Here is a 22,148-nt window from a genome sequence, read left to right on the forward strand (position 1 = left end):
ACATTAAACACTTCAGTTTTACAAATAAAGAGCCATCATCAATAATAAATGATAAAAACATCAATAAATCAACCAATAAAATCCAAAAAATTAATAAGAAATTATTTTTTTAAAAATCAATAAATAAAACATTTTCGACTTACTGACTGCAGCACCGGGAGCCCTCCAACAGCGTGCTGGGATGCCCCCCCCCCCCCCGCCCACCCACCCCCAGTGTGTCTCTGTCAGTGTCTCTATCTCTGTCCGTCTGTCTGTGTGTGTCTCTCACTTTCTCTGTCAGTGTCTGTGTTTCTGACAGCATGGGGAGGGGGAGGAGGGGGGTAGGGCGGGAGAGGGGGGGAGGGATGGGGAGGGAAGGGGAGGGATGGGGAGGGAAGGGGAGGGATGGGGAGGGAAGGGGAGGGATGGGGAGGGAAGGGGAGGGAAGGGGAGGGATGGGGAGGGAAGGGGAGGGAAGGGGGAGGGATGGGGAGGGATGGGGAGGGATGGGGAGGGAAGGGGAGAAGGGGGAGGGAAGGGGAGAAGGGGGAGGGAAGGGGAGAAGGGGGAGGGAAGGGGAGAAGGGGGAGGGAAGGGGAGAAGGGGGAGGGAAGGGGAGAAGGGGGAGGGAAGGGGAGAAGGGGGAGGGAAGGGGAGAAGGGGGAGGGAAGGGGAGAAGGGGGAGGGAAGGGGAGAAGGGAAGGGGGGGAGAGGGGGAGGGAAGGGGGGGAGAGGGGGAGGGAAGGGGAGGAGGGAAGGGGGGGAGAGGAGGAGGGAAGGGGGGGAGAGGAGGAGGGAAGGGGGGGAGAGGAGGAGGGAAGGGGGGGAGAGGAGGAGGGAAGGGGGGGAGAGGAGGAGGGAAGGGGGGGAGAGGAGGAGGGAAGGGGGGAAGAGGAGGAGGGAAGGGGGGGAGAGGAGGAGGGAAGGGGGGAGAGGAGGAGGGAAGGGGGGGGAGAGGAGGAGGGAAGGGGGGGAGAGGAGGAGGGAAGGGGGGGAGAGGAGGAGGGAAGGGGGGGGAGAGGAGGAGGGAAGGGGGGGGAGAGGAGGAGGGAAGGGGGGAGAGGAGGAGGGAAGGGGGGAGAGGAGGAGGGAAGGGGGGAAGGGGAAGGGGAAGGGGAAGGGGGGGAGAAGGAGAAGGGGGGAGGAGAAGGAAAAGGGGGGAGGAGAAGGAGAAGGGGGGAGGAGAAGGGGAAGGGGGGAGGAGAAGGGGAAGGGGGGAGGAGGGGTTGATGGGGGATGAGGAGAAGGGGGTGATGGGGGATGAGGAGAAGGGGGTGATGGGGGATGAGAAGGGGGTGATGGGGATGAGAAGGGGGTGATGGGGATGAGAAGGGGGTGATGGGGGATGAGAAGGGGGTGATGGGGGATGAGAAGGGGTTGATGGGGGATGAGAAGGGGGTGATGGGGGATGAGAAGGGGGTGATGGGGGTGATGAGGAGAAGGGGAAGGGAGAGAGGTGGAGAAGGGGAAGGGGGGGGAGGGGAAGGGGGAGGGGAGGGGGGGAGGGGAAGGGGGGAGGGGAGGGGAAGGGGGGAGGGGAAGGGGGGAGGGGAAGGGGGGAGGAGCAGAAGGGGAGGGGGAGGAGCAGAAGGGGAGGGGGAGGAGCAGAAGGGGAGGGGGAGGAGCAGAAGGGGAGGGGGAGGAGCAGAAGGGGAGGGGGGAGGAGCAGAAGGGGAGGGGGAGGAGCAGAAGGGGAGGGGGGAGGAGCAGAAGGGGAGGGGGAGGAGCAGAAGGGGAGGGGGAGGAGCAGAAGGGGAGGGGGAGGAGCAGAAGGGGAGGGGGAGGAGCAGAAGGGGAGGGGGGAGGAGCAGAATGGGAGGGGGAGGAGCAGAAGGGGAGGGGGGAGGAGCAGAAGGGGAGGGGGAAGGAGCAGAAGGGGAGGGGGAAGGAGCAGAAGGGGAGGGGGAGGAGCAGAAGGGGAAGGGGGGATGAGGAAGAGAAGGGCAAAGGGAGAGGGGGGGCAGAAGGGAGAGGGGGGCAAAGGGAGAGGGGGGCAAAGGGAGAGGGGGGGCAAAGGGAGAGGGGGGGCAAAGGGAGAGGGGGGGCAAAGGGAGAGGGGGGCAAAGGGAGAGGGGGGGCAAAGGGAGAGGGGGGCAAAGGGAGAGGGGGGGAAAGGGAGAGGGGGGGCAAAGGGAGAGGGGGGGCAAAGGGAGAGGGGGGGCAAAGGGAGAGGGGGGGCAAAGGGAGAGGGGGGCAAAGGGAGAGGGGGGGCAAAGGGAGAGGGGGGGCAAAGGGAGAGGGGGGGCAAAGGGAGAGGGGGGGCAAAGGGAGAGGGGGGGCAAAGGGAGAGGGGGGGCAAAGGGAGAGGGGGGCAAAGGGAGAGGGGGGGCAAAGGGAGAGGGGGGGCAAAGGGAGAGGGGGGGCAAAGGGAGAGGGGGGGCAAAGGGAGAGGGGGCAAAGGGAGAGGGGGGGAAGGGGGGGCAAAGGGGAAGGGGGGGCAAAGGGGAAGGGGGGCAAAGGGGAAGGGGGGGCAAAGGGGAAGGGGGCAAAGGGGAAGGGGGCAAAGGGGAAGGGGGGGCAAAGGGGAAGGGGAAGGCAAAGGGGAAGGGGAAGGCAAAGGGGAAGGGGAAGGGGGGGCAAAGGGGAAGGGGAAGGGGAAGGGGGGGCAAAGGGGAAGGGGAAGGCAAAGGGGAAGGGGAAGGGGGGGCAAAGGGGAAGGGGGGGCAAAGGGGAAGGGGGGGCAAAGGGGAAGGGGGGGCAAAGGGGAAGGGGGGGCAAAGGGGAAGGGGGGGCAAAGGGGAAGGGGGGCAAAGGGGAGGCAAGGGGAAGGGGGGGCAAAGGGGAAGGGGGGGCAAAGGGGAAGGGGGGCAAAGGGGAAGGGGGGCAAAGGAGAAGGGGGGGCAAAGGAGAAGGGGGGGCAAAGGAGAAGGGGGGGCAAAGGAGAAGGGGGGGCAAAGGAGAAGGGGGGGCAAAGGAGAAGGGGGGGAGAGGGAGGAGAAGGGGGGGAAAGGGAGGAGAAGGGGGGGGGGAGAGGGAGGAGAAGGGGGGGAGGGAGAGGGAGGAGAAGGGGGGGAGAGGGAGGAGAAGGGGGGGAGAGGGAGGAGAAGGGGGGGGAGGAAGGAGAAGGGGGGGGAGGAAGGAGAAGGGGGAGGGAGGAGAAGGGGGGCGGAGGCTGAACGGGCCCGGCCCTGCCGGACCCAAGACTTCGGGCAGGGCCTGTCCCCAGCACCAGATTTACAGGTAGGTGGCGTTGGGTCAGGTCGGGTCGGGGGTCTGGGATCAGGAGCGCGAGTCGGGTCGGGGGGGCGGAGGGAGGTCGGTTCGGTTCGGGTCGGAGGGAGAGGGAGGTCAGGTCGGGTGGGAGGAAGCGCAGGTCGGGTTGGGTCCGGTCCGGGTGGGGGGTCGGGAGCGCAGGTCGGGTCTGGGGGGGGGGGGAAAGGAGGTCGGTTCGGGGGGGGGGGGAAAAAGGAGGTCGGTTCGGTGGGGGGAGGGAGGTCAGGTCGGGTGGGGGTAGGGGGCGGAGCGCGGGTCAGGTCAGGTTCTGGGGCAGGGAAGCGGGAGTCTAGTCGGGTCGGGAGGAAGCAGGAGCTGGGCGTGCGAGGCAGCCTTATGCACACAGCCCCAGTGAGGCCATTCGGCCAGGGCTAGGGACTGCGTGCTTTGGGCCCCTTACACACAGTTATGGGCGCCTGGAGCTACTGCACATGCGCGCTCGTTGTAGCGCGCATGTGCAGAGGTCCCGGTACTGTTTTCAGCGCAGGGAGCTAGCTCCACCACCAATTGCTCATGCTGCGCCGCGCTTGACTCAAGGGGACCAGCAGGGAGCCGGAGAATCTAATTTTTTTTTTAGGCGCACTTTGTGGCGCAAAAAACGGGCATCCAGGTCGGGGCTGCGCCGTTCTAGGCGCGGCCCGAAACTTGGGCCCATAGATTCCACGCCATCCACACTAATGTCCTTCCTTGCTATTGCGTTAATCTCCTCTTTAACCAGTAACGCTACTTCACCTGCTTTTCCTTCCTGTCTGTCCTTCCTGAATATTAAATACTCCTGGATGTTGAGTTCCCAGCCTTGGTTACTCTGGACCCATGTCTCCGTAATCCCAATTACATCATATCCGTTAACAGCTATCTGCGCAGTCAATTCATCCACCTTATTACGAATGCTCCTCGCAGTAAGATTCAGAGCCTTCGGGTTTGTTTTTTTAAACACTCTTTGTCCTTTTTGAATTATGTTGTAATAGAAACATAGAAACATAGAAAATAGGTGCAGGAGCAGGCCATTCAGCCCTTCTAGCCTGCACCGCCATTCAATGAGTTCATGGCTGAACATGAAACTTCAGTACCCCCTTCCTGCTTTCTCGCCATAACCCTTGATCCCCCGAGTAGTAAGGACTTCATCTAACTCCCTTTTGAATATATTTAGTGAATTGGCCTCAACTACTTTCTGTGGTAGAGAATTCCACAGGTTCACCACTCTCTGGGTGAAGAAGTTTCTCCTCATCTCGGTCCTAAATGGCTTACCCCTTATCCTCAGACTGTGACCCCTGGTTCTGGACTTCCCCAACATTGGGAACATTCTTTCTGCATCTAACCTGTCTAAACCCGTCAGAATTTTAAACGTTTCTATGAGGTCCCCTCTCATTCTTCTGAACTCCAGTGAATACAAGCCCAATTGATCCAATCTTTCTTGATAGGTCAGTCCCGCCATCCCGGGAATCAGTCTGGTGAACCTTCGCTGCACTCCCTCAATAGCAAGAATGTCCTTCCTCAAGTTAGGAGACCAAAACTGTACACAATACTCCAGGTGTGGCCTCACCAAGGCCCTGTACAACTGTAGCAACACCTCCCTGCCCCTGTATTCAAATCCCCTCGCTATGAAGGCCAACATGCCATTTGCTTTCTTAACCGCCTGCTGTACCTGCATGCCAACCTTCTTGATTTTTGCTCTTGATTTCTCTGCCCTCCACTCTTGCTTTTCTCCTTCCTATCTTTTGCTTCTGTCCCCTTTTTACTTCCCTCTGTCTTCCTGCATAGATTCCCATCCCCCTGCCATTTTAGTTTAAACTCTCCCCAACAGCACGAGCAAACACTCCGCCTAGGACATCGATTCCGATTCTGTTCAGGTGCAGACCATCCAGCTTGTACTGGTCCCCCAGAACCGGTTCCAATGTCCGAGGAATTTGAATCCCTCCCTTCTGCACCACTCTTCGAGCCACATATTCATCTGAGCTATCCTGCAATTCCTGCTCTGAATAGCACGTGGCAATAGTAGCAATCCTGAGATTATTACCTTTGAGATCCTACTTTTTAAAATTTAACTCCTAGCTCCCTAAATTCAGCTTGTAAGACATCATCCCATTTTTTTACCTATATCGTTGGTATCTATATGTACCACGACAGCTAGCTGTTCACCCTCCCTCTCCAGAATGCGCTGCAGCCGCTCCAAGACATTCTTGACCCTTGCACCAGGGAAGCAACATACCATCCTGGAGTCTCGTTTGCGAATCCCCTATCACTATAGCTCTCCCACTCTTTTTCCTGCCCTCCTAGAAAAACTTCCCTGCTTTTATACTTCATCCCCTTTGCAATAAAGGCCAAGATTCCATTGGCCTTCCTGATCACTTGCTGTACCTGCATATTAACCTTTTGTGTTTCATGCACAAGTACCCCCAGGTCCCGCTGTACCGCAGCACTTTGCAATCTTTCTCCATTTAAATAATAACTTGCTTTTTGATTTTTTGTGCCAAAGTGCATGACATCACATTTTCCAACATTATACTCCATCTGCCAAATTTTTGCCCACTCACTTAGCCTGTCTATGTCCTTTTGCAGATTTTGTTTGTCCTCCTCACACATTGCTTTTCCTCCCATCTTTGTAGCGTCGGCAAACTTGGCTACGTTACACTCCAAGTCGTTGATATAGATTGTAAATAGTTGGGGTCCCAGCACTGATCCCTGCGGCACCCCACTGGTTACTGAATGCCAACCCGAGAATGAACCATTTATCCCTACTTTCTGTTTTCTGTTTGTTAGCCAATCCTCTATCCATGTTAATATATTACCCCCAACCCCGTGAACTTTTATTTTATGCAGTAACCTTTTACGTGGCACCTTGTCAAATGCCTTTTGGAAGTCCAAATACACCACATCCACTGGTTCCCCATTATCCACCCTGTTCATTACATCCTCAAAGAATTCTAGCAAATTTGTCAAACTTGACTTCCCCTTCATAAATCCCTGCTGACTCTGCCTGACTGAATTTTGTTTTTCCAAATGTCCTGCTACTGCTTCTTTAATGATGGACTCCAACATCTTCCCAACCACAGATGTTAGGCTAACTGGCATATCATTTCATGCTTTTTGTCTGCCTCCTTTTTTAAATCTGCTGGGACCTCTCCAGAATCCATGGAATTTTGGTAAATTACAACCAATGCATCCACTATCTCTGCCGCTACTTCTCTTAAGACCCTAGGATGCAAGCCATCAGGTCCAGGGGATTTATCTGCCTTTAGTCCCATTATCTTACTGAGTACCACCTCCTTCGTGATTATGTGAAGTTCCTCCCCCCCTATGGTCCCTTGGCTATCCACTGTTGGAATATTGTTAGTGTCCTCTACCGTAAAAACTGATACAAAATATTTGTTCAGTTTCTGCCATCTCCATGTTCCCCATTACTAATTCCCCGGTCTCGTCCTCCAAGGGACCAACATTTACTCGAGCCACTCTTTTCCTTTTTATTTACCTATAGAAACTCTTATCTGTTTTTATATTTTGTGCTAGTTTACTTTCATAGTCTACCTCATTATGAGGCCTGGGCCCATCTGGTCTGGTGCCAAGGGGACTGCGAAATGTATTTTTTTATCTATTACTTTTTGCTTGGTTACTAATTTATTTCATTTCATTTGACATCTATGTTGGCAAATATTATTTAAATATTACATTTCCTTTCGCCCTCGTAAACAATTTATTCCCCATCTGCAAGCAGATGCAGTTGCATTTAATGATTTTTTTAAAAATAATTTAATATTTTTTCAACCAAGCCTGATCCATACAAATCCGTGAGCAAATCCTCAAGTCATCCACTGAATTAATGATAAATACAAAAACACCTTATCTTGTGCACGAAGACTAAGCAGCAACAACAAATCCTCAGTGGCACAAAACATCTGAAAGAATTTTACAGAATGAAGAATGATCACTTTGAATGCCTAATATTCAATTTATCCTGAGGCACAGCATGCAATTTTAATCTTAGTCACCTCGAGTCTATTCTGCAATGCTGAAAACTTGAAGAAAGTCATGCTTCAAGAATTAAAAGTTAAATAATTATATCAGACAGCAGTCCTTTGAATGCAAAACACTGGATTTTAAAAAAAAATTGCAATAATCAAAATGGTTAAAAAAAACATTTACAGGAGCACTACCATATTAGTTTTTTAGAACTTGTGCTATATTTATATATGATCATATCAGCTATTCTACTGTGGGAGCATCATAGCAGAACCCGGTCCTGTCCTACATGTACTTTTCAGCATAGATTACAGGATAGTGATCAGCAAAGCACTGGCTGGTGTTTCTATTCCCCAGCCAGCACGCCCAATTGTAATGCCCTTACTGCCAAACAGGCTGAGAATGAGCTCACACAGCATAGATGAAGACTGAATCTGGGACCTTTCTGGTCTGTATAAAATAAGAGACACTAAATGGTGCATTTACATGCCAAGCCATCACAGAATCTCCTTTAACAGATTAAATGCCTATCACTTCAGGTGCTCATGATTGCGCTCATTCCTATGACGCTATACATGGCATGCCACCTGTGAGTCAAGCCTTTCCCAAAGAGAAGAGAAACAATGGCCCGGATTTTGCGGTCAGCTACCAAGGAACGGCACTCGCCATTCACCTTGCAGACAGCTGCCCACAACATTTTTTTAAATGGACTTTTGAGCAGAAACTTGTTCAAATCCAGCGTCTGATGCAGTGCAGTGCCTCTGTGAGCAGGAAAAGTAATAGCAAGTCTCTTCAACCAATCAGATTGAAGAATCTTCACAGACATGCAAAGTCTAAAGCAGGAAGTATCAATTAGATTTAAATCATGTACAGAAAGCGAGAAAAAGATTGGGAGACAGATGGGGTTGAGAGAGAATGAGAGACAGACTAAATATATATATATTTTAACTTTTTCTATTTAAAAAAAATCTTCAGCAACAATTAAAATCTGAAGGAATGGGACTCCACACTTGTAAAATTAAATTTTCAGGTCCAGAGAGGTTCTTTGGCTGTAATTATCACGCTGTTAAAAATTCACTTACTCCTGAATGCACCAGCCCTACTTTTTTCTGGCATCTTTAATGGGGAGCTAGTGGGTCAGTATCACAACTTCACACCATTGCCATTGAGTCTATCAGCGAGGTTTGTTACAGCGCGCCCTGTGGAGGAGCGGGGTATATCTGACAGCAACTTCCAGATTTCCGCATTTTCTCCATAACAGTGATTGCTGAGAGCCTCACCATTATTATAAACATAAAATCCAGGCCACTGCCTTTGGAAACAAGACATTCAAGACAGTAAAATGTTTATTGAACATTGAACTATATACCTGACACTCAAATCAAGAAAGGACAGATGGGTCAGTTGAGCAGGTGCACAGCAGACAGAACTATATTTTGGTTTTGTGTATAATCTTAACCCATTGAACTTGGCTGGAGGCCACTACCATCTTTTGTGTGCTTTATATACAATTTTGAGTCAAGTACTGAGCTGTTTTGTTTTAAGATACATGGCAACATGCCATACATTATTTTTCACATTAAAAACCTGCATCATCTATTACATGCCAAGTGAATAAAGCTTCAGTCTATAATTAAATCTGTCAGTATCAATTTTTCCTGGGACCTGGATTTCCAATTAAACAGGTACTGTGTAGAAAAGAAATGAGTGGAGTGGGGGAACATTGAAATACTGAAGCCACTGGGAATAACTCCTATTACTTTCCCTTTTCGACTAAAAAGAGACCAGGAGGAAACCCACTGGCTTCAGGTGAGTCAATCAGCATGTCCAGGGTACCACATTAAAAATTGGAGTGGCCTCCAACCACGCTCACTGGGTTAATTTTATACACATAACGACTGCACTTGCCCAATTGACCCATCTATCCATTTTTGATTGAATGTCAGATAGATATTTTAATATTCTTCAAAAATGATTTTACCGCGTTAACTGAGATATTCATGGTTTCCCCTCTTTGGAAGAAAAAAAACCGGAGCATCCCAGGAGGCATGCCTTTTATAGGGCACAGGAACATACCGAAGAGGCATTCTTAAAACTGCTCATAAACCACAAGAGACAAGATACTGCAGAAAATAATGTACTTTAGAGGTCCTTCAGAAAACCTCCTGGAGTAGGATCAGAGTTCTGGTTCCTACTTTGTGACAGAAGTTGCCAATTAGAACCCTGACACAATTTCTGAGTTATGCATCAGTGTTCATTGGAATTGCAAATGTTGTGCAGCCTGTGGCCACAGCACTGGGCAACATAGATAACCGTAGCACTCAACTGCTGCATGAACACTGATACATCAGTGGAATCAGATCGACTGCAGAATTCAGGGCTTGAGCAGATTTGAGATGTGCTGGAAAGGGTGTGAACATCTCTCTGGACTCGGAACACTTTCTCCCCAGCAGTTGATAGGTTACCGCAGAACACGGCTCATCTGGTTTGTTGTTCTTTGAGCGTTCTCCAATCTCTTGTGCAATCTAGTGTTGAAGAGGCACTTTGTAATAGACTGAACCCAAGTTCTCCCAACACCCCAAGGCATCTCGCTTGGACACCCTCATGGATAGGATGGCATTCTATGAACTAGAGAGTTGCACTGTTGCCTCTGCTGAGTTTAAAACGCTTTTTGAAATTGTGTGGTGTTGGAAAAAAAAGCATGAACAGATGCATGGCACTGGGAAAGATACTTGACATTCAATCAAATTTTAAAACTGGAAGGAATCTTCAAGTGAAAGCTGAAGAAGCATTAGCCAAAGCTGAACAAAATGAGATAGTGAAGTAAAAGTGAGGCTAAAAGTGGTGTTGGCTGGAGAAAGTGACATGGTGGCTAAATGAAAATGAAACGTCGCTAAAATATTTTGAACAGTTATAAAGTTTCAAAGAGAATTTTATACTGGCTATTTCTAGAATTGCCAAATACAAACTAGATTATGTTAGGGAAGAAATTACTAATGAACGTTCTTGGTGTATTTAAACCAATAATGAAGACTTCGACAGAGAGAGGAAAAGAACTCTGATATGGTTCAGAATGATGTCATGGCTATATCAGAACACTAAAATTATCTGACCAAAGAGGCAGTGAAGTGGCAGAAAATTTCATAAAGGACCAATGCCCCAATATAATTCCCTCCCAAACCCCGAATGAACTAATAAGTTCTGAATACAAGGAAGACTTTAAGTTCACCAAAAAACAGATGTAGGAGACATTTCATTAGTTATAATGTACCAAAGAAATAACCTTTCAAAATTTGGCATCATTGAGGTAACATGTTGAGTTATTGCGGCTAACAGTCCGAAGGAGCTTAATTAACCTCAATCATTATCTCAGGCCACTTCAGTAAACATGACATTTTAAATCTTGTTAATTCATCTCTCTAATGCACTTCCTCCAAGGCACTCTCAATGCAACAGAGACAAGGATGTTAAAGTTAATTCACTCTGGTCCTAATTTATGTCACTCACTTCTATGCCTGTAGCTACTGATTACAACATGGAACTGCCGATGATCAGAGATGTTGCAAGCCTGAATAATTTCTTTACTTTCTGAAGGTGTGAAGAAATTATACACAAAGTGAAAAATGCCTGGAAGTGAAGACTGAGGAATACCAGGGAGTAACCATCCAAGTGCTGAAAGAGACTCGAGAGAAGATTTGTGAAGCATCAACAACCAATGTTCCCTGTAAGTTGCACTTCGCTCTGCGCAGTATGTTTCTTTTAATGTGCGGCCCCTTTACATTTCTGTGCATGCGTGGTATTCACAATCTAAAAGCCGGTGAGTGGCCTATGCGGTACCTTTCAGATTACAGCAACGTAGCGGGAACATTGCTGACAACTATTTTAAGGAAGTCACTGAGGAGGTACTAGATTGGAAACAATCCCTTTTCAAAAAGGGGATAAAACAGACACAGGAAACTACAGATTCATTTATCTCATTTCCATTCTATGTAGAATGAAATTATCACTAGGTGTAAACTTGGAGTAGCTGTATACTAATAACCTAGTAAACAGCAGCCAACACAAATTCTGAAGGGTAATATCCTATCCTAACCAAACTCCACAACTTTTTTGAGGAAATAACATCCCAAGTGGACTGTGGAAAGCCTTACAACACTGCGCACCCAAACTTCCAAAAGTTCACTTGTTGAAGTACCACACAAAAGGCTATTTGTTAAACTCAAGGCTGCAATGAGGACTCAGCGTGATTGGGAGTTATGAGGAAAAACGAGAGAAACTTGTGTTCTTACGCATGGAAAAGAGGGATTGGAGAGGCAATCTTAGAGGTATACAAGGGTATGGAAAACTTTATTGCTTTTAAAGTAAATTGTGAGACTTGCTAAGGGGACACAAGTTCAAACGAGCAAAAGGCAGGAAATGTTTTTTCTCAAAAGTGATCCACACATGGAATGGTTTCCCAGATAAAGCAGTGGAGGCAAAAACCTTGAAATCATTTAAGAGACAATTGGATAGTGCAATGGGAACTGCAGGGTGCTTCTGGTTGGGCGAATTAGATGGGCAGAATGGCCCCTCTCCTCTGTAATTATTGTTTAATCTTGTGAGAAGTGAGTGTTCAAGCACTAAATGTTTACAGATATATGGTCCAACATGCAGACCTTTCCTTGCATGTCCAGATAGAACATGATGTCAGTTTACGAGGGTGTCCTTTTACAAAAGTAACCCAATGTCGGCTAAGAGGACACCTTCACCTGAAGATGTGTAAAAGTTATGGAGAAAGGAAAGGAGAAACTTGCCATTTATCGTGCTTTACTATGTTCTCTTAGGAATATCACATCATTTTGCGTTTACATACAATTAAATATTTTTACACACAGTAATTGCTGTTACATAGGCAAATATGGCAACAAATTTGATTTTTAAAAAATCATGTCATAGTAACACATCCGCAAAAATAGCCCTTCATTAATGACCATTTTCAAGGCAGAGGAAGTTACATTTGGCTAAAAGCTGATCAACCATTTTTAAGTAATGAAGCCAACAAATTAAATATTCATGAACTAACAGATGCTGCCTTGACATAAATTTTGCCTTTCTAAACAACACCGTTAAAAATATCAAAATAGTTTCATCTTGGTTAGAAAATGGCATGGACAGATGGAAAAATTGAAGGGAAAATAATGCTTTACATGTTATACTATAGAAAACCTTCATAACCCATTTATATCTACAGTGCTGAAGAGAGCCAGGCTTCAATGCATTAATTAAAATATTGGAGAAAGGAGAAAGAAAACTCCCAAAAGTAGATTCAAAAAATTTTACAAAATCCTTCCTTCTGATACAAGCAGTAATTTGCATATAAGTCACAGCTGGGCAACAATCCTTACAAACCGTGCTGTAATAGTTTTCAAAATTAACAAGGGAAGAGTTTGTGTTTTTGGACTGCACAAACTATAGGTCTGTTTCCCCGACCCACCAGTCTACCCTGTCCCTATTACTTTCATTCATACAGCAAGTGCAATCTTTTATTAAATAAGAGAAAAGACGAGTAGACACATGAAATAATGAAAGGTATAGATTTTTTTGAAAGGCAGGTCATGCTTCACCAAGCTTTATAAAATTATTTGGAGAAGTAACAGAGGATAAAGGAAATGCAACTCGTGAATTTTGTGGGTTGTCAAAAAGCAATGTACTGCATAAGAAATTTATGGCAAAAATAAAATGGCATAAATGGAATTGAGGAAAATGTGATCACATGTAAAAAGATATATTGTTGGAAGGCAGACAGCAAAGAGATGGGGTAAGAGATAGTTTCCAGGAATGGAAAAGTTTAGCAAGTTGTGTTCCACAGGAGTCCAGGTTGGGGCTGCTATTATTTTCTGTTTACATTAAAAGGCGCATGGAAACACCATCACCTCCATGACACACAGCATCCTGAATTGAAAATATATCGCTGTTCCTTCATCGTCGCTGGGTGAATATCCTGGAACTCCCTCCCTTACAGCATTGTGGGAGTACCTTCACCACACGAACTGCAGCAGTACAAGGCGGCGGATCACCACCATCTTCTCAAGGGCAATTAGGGATGGGCAATAAATGCTGGCCTTGCCAGCGATGCCCACATCCCATGAATGAACGAATGAATAAAAAAAAAATGATCCAGAGCTTTGGGGGGTGGGGGGGGGCGCTATATGTCATGATTATAAAAGACTTCAGGAGGATATAGGTTAGCAAGATGGGCAGCTAGGCAGATAAAATTTAATACAGAAAATGTGAAAGCAATTCATAAGAAATAGGGAAAAGAAATTCATCTTAAACGATATAATTTAAAATGGAGTAGTGGGGTCTTACTGTGCAGATAAAATGGTCATTAAAGGTGACAGCACAAGTAGATAGTGCTATAAGGTTAAAGAATTCCAGCTCTTGTACATGGAGGTAATGTTAAATGAGCTAGATTAAACCACAGTTGGAAGTATTGTATACAAATGGTGGACACCATATTTTACAAAGGATACAAAAGCAAATCAAAAGGTGTGGCAGGTTGGAAAAACAGAGAAAGATCACTGTATCTAGAGACCTAGAGTTAGGACAGGTCAGCAGGAGAAAAGCAATATGGGAACCAGGAGAAGCTGGATTTAGAGTTTTAGTGGGAGCTGCAGGAGGAAGAATAAGTTGGCCACAGAAGCAAAATGAGGTGAATGCATACATGAGGATGCAATACGCTATTTAACAACAGGCCTGTTTATTTGGCTGCTCGTGCTTTTTGTTATTTATAAATTTCGTGGCTGAGCGACAGTATGTAATGGGCAAAGCTAGCACGGCTGAATAATTTCCATCTTTTCATAACCAATTCTTTTTGAGTTCTAAGTATAAACAGAAAAGAACAGGTGCCTTTGTCAACATATGTGCCTCTGCAGTAAAAAAATACTTGATACTATGATACGAAACGTTCACTCAAAAAAAGCTTTTGAAATTCATCTTCCAGCTTGTCTCAAATAATTTGGAGGGAAAAAAATATATAATCCTGTTACCGGAAGGGGAAACACATGCTTTGATATTTGTCGTGAGAAAAATGAATGCGTTTTGTGTAAACAACCAGTGTTTTGGAATTCTCCGCACAAACAAAATAAATAAATGGTGCAATCACTCAATTTGCCTGTGTGTCTCTCTGACCTGGTTTCTCTGCTTGAAATAGTAAGCACCTGATATACACATCAAACTATACTTCAGAAAGCTTCTAAAATTCATTTGCCAGCTTGTTTTGAAATCATTTAGAGAACCAAAGACATTTTTTTTAAACCTGTTACAACATGGAGACACAGGGGGTAATTTTCAACTTTGCACCTGGGTGGTAACTTGGCGAAGTATAGATCGTCTGGCCATTGCAGAACCTGCTCAGTGAAATCACGTGCCAAAGTTGAAAATTACCCCCCCATGGACTTCAAGTCGTACACAAACATGAGCCAAATAAACTATTAGGAGTGTGACCAAAAGCTTGATCAGGTGTACAGAAAAAAGCATAGGCGCTATAATCACCACTTTTGTCTCTTTGTGGCTTAAAAAATATTTGCTAATAGAATCATAGAACAGTTACAGTATAGGAGGAGGCCCTTTGGCCCATCAAGCCTGTGCCGGCTCTCTGCAAGAGCACTTCAGCTAGTTCTTCAGGCAGTGCATTCCAAATCTTAACCACCTACTGCATAATTGTTTTCCTCTTGTTACCTTTGGTTCTTCTGCCAATCACCTTAAATCGGTTGCAAATAGTTATCAACAGCACAAAAACTGTGTTTATGTGGTGCCTCCAATGTAGAAAAATTTCCTAAGATGCTTCAAAAAAGCACCATCAGGCAAAGAAGGATGCTGATGCAAAGGAGATATTAGGAGGGGTAACCAAAGAGGAGAGGCAGAGAAATTTAGAAAAGAATACCAGAGCATGGTGTGTAGGTAGCTGAAGGCATGGTCACCAATGGTGCGGGCGGAGGAAGGGATGGATGCCAGAGTCAGAGGAATGGAGAGTTCAGGGTGGGAGTTGTAGGGCTGGAGGAAGTTAGAGGTAGGAAGGAGCAAAGCAATGAAAGGATGAAAATTGAAAAATTAAAGGCATTGCGGGACCTAGCGCCAATGGGGGGCAGGGGAGGAGTGGGTGCCTGGAGGAGGGAGAAAGAGAGCGAGCAAGCCTGGGAGGTGGTGGAGGGGTGGAGAGAGCGAGAGAGCGAGGCTGGGGGGTGGAGGGGGGGGAAAGAGATCGAGCGAGCCTGTGGGGGGTGGAGGGGAAAGAGAGCGAGCGAGCCTGGGGGGGGGGGGGAGGGGGAAGAGAGTGAGCGAGCCTGGGGAGGGAGGGGGAAAGAGAGCGAGCGAGCCTGGGGGGGGGTTAGGGGGAAAGAGAGCGAGCAAGCCTGGGAGGGGGGAGGGGGAGGGGGAGGAAGAGAGAGCGAGCCTGGGGGGGGGGGGGGGGGAGGAGAGAGCGAGGCTGGGGGGAAGAGACCGAGTGAGCGAGCCTGCGGGGGATGGAGGGGAAAGAGAGCGAGCGAGCCTGGGGGGTGGGGGCAGAGAGCGAGCGAGCGAGCCTGGGGGGGTGGGGGAAAAGAGAGCGAGCGAGCCTGGGGGGAGGGGGGGGAAGAGAGCGAGCGAGCCAGGGGGGGGGGGGGGGGGGGAGGAGAGGGGGAAGTGAGCGAGCGAGCCTGGGGGGAGGGGGAAAAGAGCGAGTGAGCCCGGGGGGGGGGAAAGAGGGGGAAGTGAGCGACGAGCCTGGGGGGGAGGGGGAAGAGAGCGGCGAGCCTGGGGGGGGGGGGGGGGGGAGGAGGAGGGGGAAAAGAGCGAGCGAGCCTGGGGGTGGGGGAGGGGGAGGGGGAAAAGAGCGAGCCTGGGGGGTGGGGTGGGGGGAGAGAGAGAGAAGAGAGCGAGCGAGCCTGGGGGGGGGGGGGGGGGAGAGAGAGAGAAGAGAGCGAGCGAGCCTGGGGGGGGGGGGGGGGGGGAGAGAAGAGAGCGAGCGAGCCTGAGGGGGGGGGGGGGGGGGAGAAGAGAGCGAGCGAGCCTGGGGGGGGGGGGGGGAAGAGAGCGAGCGAGCCGGGGGCGTGGAGGGGGAGAGTGCGAGCGAGCCGGGGGGGTGGAGGGGGAAGAGCGCGAGCAAACCTGGGGGGAGCGGAGGGGGAGAGCGCGAGCGAACCTGGGGGGGGGGGGGGAGATGGGGAGAGCGCAAGCGAGCCTGGGGGTGGGGGGGGAGATGGGGAGAGCGCGAGCGAGCCTGGGGGGGGGGAGGGGGAGGGTGAGAGCGCGAGCGAGCCTGGGGGGAGGGGGGGGGGGGGGGGGGGGGAAGAGAGCATGAGTGAGCCTGGGGGGGGAGGGGGGGGGGGGGAAGAGAGCGCGAGCGAGCCTGGGGGGGGGGGGGGGCGGAGAGGGGGAGAGCGCGAGCGAGCCTGGGGGGGGGGGGGGGGGGGGGAGCGCGAGCAGTATGGACTACCGCCGGCAGTAAATATATGAATAATTTACCGCCGGCGGGATTGTGGGCAGTAGTTGATTTTCTTTTTGAACAAATTCACATTTCTGGGCTGTAAGTGGGCGGTAATATGATGAATTTCAGACCCAAACTCACTAATCAAATGTAGTTTAACTTCCACACACAAATCACTAATCAGCCAATATCTAGGGAAAGAATTACATTAGATGAACAATCATTAAATACCATGTTTGTCCACAAAAGTAGCTATAATTGTCCCATTACAGAGCCCTGTGGAACACTACTCACATTCTTTCAGTCCGAGAAACTTACTTTTACACATATGCTTTGATTTCTGCCCTCTTAACTCTGTATCCATGTAGTCATTCATCCCCTCAACTTCACGTGCTATTTGTTATAAGTAATTATCAAATGCCTTTTAAATATAGACATAAAGCACATACACAATATTTATTTTAAGCTTTCTCTTGGTTATTTCTTCAAAGCACAAGGAGCCCTTTAGAAATTCATGCTGATAGAGAAACACAAGTTAATAAGGCCCAAGTGCTTAGCAATCTTAACCTAAATGATAGGCGCCAGTAGTTTACAACTGACTGAAGACTAACTGTCTATAATTTCCACGTTTATGATGTTTCAAGCGATATTTGCCTTTGGCTCAAAGCAGAACTCTGTGAATCAGTATTGATGCATTATCAACACCTCATGAATTTAAAGTTTTTGACTTCCAGCATGACATTTGTGAAATGCATCCCTCCTGTTTCAAAGAAAGCAGTAGAGGCATCAATCTGATCAACTTAATCATCGACATCCACTAGCACTGGACATTTGGGGTAATAACCCCACCTATCTTTTAAGTGGCACAAAAACATGCCCCAGATAATCTGTGGTCATATTTCTTGTGCTTACAAATAGCAGAGGGTGTCCCGGATTATCATCATAGGCAGCCCCTCGAAACGAGGATGACTTGCTTCCACGCTGAAAAGGGATGAGTTTCACAGGTGTTTCAGTGAAGGATCTAATATTCCTGATCCCGAACTATATGTTGAAGGGTGGAAGATGCCTGTGCGTGGATTAACACGCAGATGTTAAAAGTACAGAACTATGTCATTTGAACCATTGTGTCAGTGCAGGCCCTTTGCTAGAACAATCCAAAACTAATCCTTCCACCCTGCTTTCTTTCCATAGCCATATATCTTTCAATTTCCCCTAAAAAGTTGCAAAGGTCTATGCCTCAACCACTCTGTGGCAAAGTAATCGAACAATCCTCTGTGCAAAGAATCTTTCCCTAACATGGATGTACAATTTGATTGATGAATCTGCAGCATTAGGCATTTCTTGCTCATGTCCTTCACTATAGGCGTGGCCTTTTGTTGTGGCTCAAAACCTAAAATTTGGCAAAAGCTTTTTTAAAAGAAAAAAGCGGCACTTCTTAAAAGATTCCTTTAGAGCTTACCATAAGATATTCAAATTATGGACAGAGCTGAAAATGTTGAACCACACTGTAGACAAGCGAGAGATCAGGTACTGGTGACTTTGAAGACCCAATAGCTTTTAGTATGATCCTGAGATATGGTGAATATAATTGGATGACATTCTTCAAAAAGGACCAACTAAACGTATAATGTAAAGAAATACTTGTGGTGATGTTGCTCAGTAAAATTAAATGATTGAGAATTTGAGGCCAAGCATTAAAGTATTAAATTCACATAAATTGTTGTGCTATACTTAAAATCAGGAAAATAAAACTTGTTTTGAACTTTGGTGCCGCTTTGATGCGTCAATAGAGCCAGTGACGAAGGGAAGGTTCAGCAGCCATGCAGAAGTGATCTGTTTTTACACTGAAATTACCCATTACACACTGAAGGAACTTGCTAGCTTCTGGAGAACTACATACTGCGAATTGTCCCTTATTCGTGTGCTGTACTTTGGGGTTTTTTTTGTTACACGATGCAACTAATGTTTAACACTTGCACCCAAAATAAAAAGCATAATTTTAAATTAACTTACATTAATGAATTACTCCAAAATGAAAAACATCTGGAGATCACATTCAGCCTTCCAACAATACTTGGGAATATCAGGTTATATCTCTCTAAACCACATGTTTCAGACTTCTGTTACACCCAATTACAAGCTACTTTAAGCTTTGATCTTTAGGCAGGTAAGACAAGCCATATATTTCAAAAAAAAGTTTGAAAGGGAAACTGCCACACATCATCATCATCATAGGCGGTCCCTTGAAACACAAGAGTATTTACCAAACCACTTAGCAATGAAACATGACAAAACAGTACAAATAAGTTGTGAAACCCATCACAAACTTAGTTTTATGTACAAAACCACACATTTCCAGTTAAAGGCTGATGGGGACAGCATGGTGAAAATGGCGCACAGCTCTTCTGACTTGTCCTCATCAATCTTTTCATGTTGTGCTGATGGGCCACCCCCTTTTAACACCTAACAAAATTACAACATAAAAGTTAAGTGGAGGTCGCATGACTCCCTCCAAAAAAATTAAAGGAATAGTGTACTTGCAATTTTCACTATTAATTGAGAGCAATGAATCATACATTTTTTTAAATCTATTCTATCTTGGGTTCTCAACACTTGTTAACAGAGCAAAGATAATGAATGCATTTGACAAGTGATACCAGTGCAAGAACTAATTTTATGTACAAACCACACATTTCCAGTTTAAAGGCAGATAGGACATCATATTAATTTACAGAAGCTCATCTACCTTTAACCTGGTACTCGAGTGGGTTTTATGATCAAATTAATCCTTGGTCTGTATTCTCAAATGTTAGAATCATGTATCAACACTTCATTCTGACCATAAGCCTGAAGCAATCTAACCCGAGTGAACACGGCAGCACAAAATTGCACTCTCTCTTCTTCCCCGTATAAGAAAGCAACAGCGAAGTGGATAGTATAATTCAGTTTTTCATGAGGATTGCTGCAGGACCACGTGAACACACACAGTGCTGTTAATCTGTTCGTAGTGTAATATAAACAAAAGAATTAAGTATTGCGAACATCCTTTCGGAGAATGAAAAAGCCAGTACAAAGGCAGCAATATCTCTCGTTATTTTGTGAGCTGTGAGAAAACGCTTGGCAAATGCAGACGGCAAAGAAAATCAACGAACAAACGAGAACTGAAAAGCTGTCTTTGGGCATTTCTGCAAGAAAACCATTCACAAGCCTCCCTTCACAGCAGGGGTGAGTGTTGTATTTGATCTGTTCTACACGACATTATACATCCTTTAAATTTGGGAGAAAAATGCTCAGAAAATGTATTATTGACCAAAAAACCCCATTATCTGCAATATACGCACGCTGTATTTTCTCTTTAATAGCTCAGCTCATTTCTGAGCAACTCAATGAAGAGTAATATAATCGGAGAAAAAACACTCAAAACTATGCCAATTAATGCAGCATGTTGATAATGTGCAGTCAAGCTAGAGTATTAGTGCCTCTAGCTGTATCTTGTTATATATATTTGTTTTCAAATATATTAGAAGGCTACGAGTTATTAACCTGACAGTGCACTTAGCAATAGATTTCATTAAAGCTGGTTCTGTATTTCTAACCAAATATTTAAAATGCTCTATAGAAACATGCGCTTCAGAAGAAATAAATATTCATGAACAATTCCCACCCGACAACAATGAAACATCAGGGTTATAATCGGTTCTGCTTTAACTCCGACACCTTGACTGATAGGACTGAAATAGGGCATTACAAAAGGCAGCATTTTTGATGAATGAAAAACTTAAGTCTTAAATCTAAGGACTCTGGCTCCTGGCAGAATGCTGTCAAGTTGATCAGACCATAAGTGTTTGCTCGACAGATGAAATAATAATTCGAAGAAATGCTCGTGTGTCTGGGTCAAAACTAGCAAAGAATTCCTACAATTTTACATGAAATGGGTAGGGTTTTTTTTACATTTATTAAACAGATAACTAATTAAAGCTCAGTCTCCTCAAGGTCCAAAAATATTTAAGATGATTTGTCATTGCACATATTTCAAGAAAACCAAACTGCATCTCCTTCCAGCAGGGCCCCTGGTGTACTAAACTAATATTTATTATGCATATTAATATAGTGAAGCAAAGCTGAGAGCTGAATGATTAAAAAGCCATTAACAATGAAGTCATACACACAAAGGCTGATTGTAATCCTACCCGCCTAGGGAAAATCAGGCGGGTGGGGCAGTTACAATCGCCTGCTCGACTAACCGTCTGATGTACCAGACTGATCCCACCCTCTTCTATTTTAACTTGCTCTTCTGAGGAGGCAGCAAGGACACCCAGTTGAAGCTGATGGCGTCCTTCTTTAAATCTGCACACCAGGGTCCGATCAGGTCATTGGGCCCCCAACTGCAATTTAAACTGTAGCCTGAGCAGGGAGGCCATTGTGGCTTTCCCGCAGGATTGGGATCAGGGACTAGAAGAGGCCAAAATAGGTACGTTTAAAAAAAAAAAAAAATAAACTTTCCTTCCGCTGGTCAGGAGGAGCAAGATTGCTCCTCTGGGCCCCATGTAAAGTTTAGGCCTTCCCTGCCCTGGGCTCTCGATCCTTCCCTCTCGCAAAACCCTCCTCCCAGTGACTTGCCCCGTTGCTTTGGTGCTGGCTTCGTAACACTGACATTCACGTTCGCCTGCTAGCTAGCTGCCTTTTCCTGCCCATTTCGGGCAAGCAGCTGACCGGCAGCATGCAGATGAGGCCCAGGAATTAACAATCGCCTGGGCTGGCGCTCACCTGCCTGATTCCTGCTCTCAGTTAAAATCGGGGCTAAAGAGATCCACACGCACTTCATTTTATATAGGAATAAATTTAACAGGTTCTTCCGTACAAGATTCAAAATGTAATTAAGTATTTTAATCTAATAATTTACAGAGAGAACACATATTTAAGTAATTGCAAAATTATCACAGGTACAAGCTATACAATGAAAAAGGTCCAATTATTATAATAACTAAAATCAAAATCTGAGTGCATTGTTGCACACCTACATAAGAACATAAGAAATAGGAGCAGGGGAAGGCCATACAGCCCTTGCTCCACTATTCAATAAGATCATGGCTAATTTTATACCTCAAGTCCACTTTCCCACACTATCCACATATCCCTTGATTCCCTTCGTGCCCCAAAAATCTATCAATCTCAGTCTTGAATATACTCATCGACAAAGCATCCACAGCCCTCTGGGTAGAGAATTCCAAAGATTCACAAACCTCTGAGTGAAGAAATGTCTTCACAGTCCTAAATGGTTAACCCCTTATCCTGAGACTGTGTCCTGTCAAACCCTCTAAGAATTTCAATGAGATCAACTCTCATTCTTCTAAACTCCAGAGAATATAGGCTCATTCACTCAATCTGTCCTCATAGGACAGCCTCCTCTCACCCAAGCAATCAATCTAGTGAACATTTGTTGCACCCCGTCTAAGGCAAGTATATTCTTCCTTGGGTAAGGAAACCAAAACTGTACATAGTACTCCAAGATGTGGTCTCACCAAGGTCTTATGTAATTGTAGCAAACTCC

General features: G+C 46.6%; 1 protein-coding gene across 1 annotated transcript in view; it reads right to left on the minus strand.

Annotated features, from left to right (window-relative positions):
- The window catches only part of cyfip1 (cytoplasmic FMR1 interacting protein 1), a 232,925-nt gene that overhangs the window by 47,134 nt on the left and 163,643 nt on the right, over window positions 1-22,148 (minus strand). The gene's annotated exons all lie outside the window — the stretch shown is intronic.

This window comes from Pristiophorus japonicus, chromosome 10, assembly GCF_044704955.1.
Source record: "Pristiophorus japonicus isolate sPriJap1 chromosome 10, sPriJap1.hap1, whole genome shotgun sequence".
Taxonomy (NCBI): domain Eukaryota; kingdom Metazoa; phylum Chordata; class Chondrichthyes; family Pristiophoridae; genus Pristiophorus; species Pristiophorus japonicus.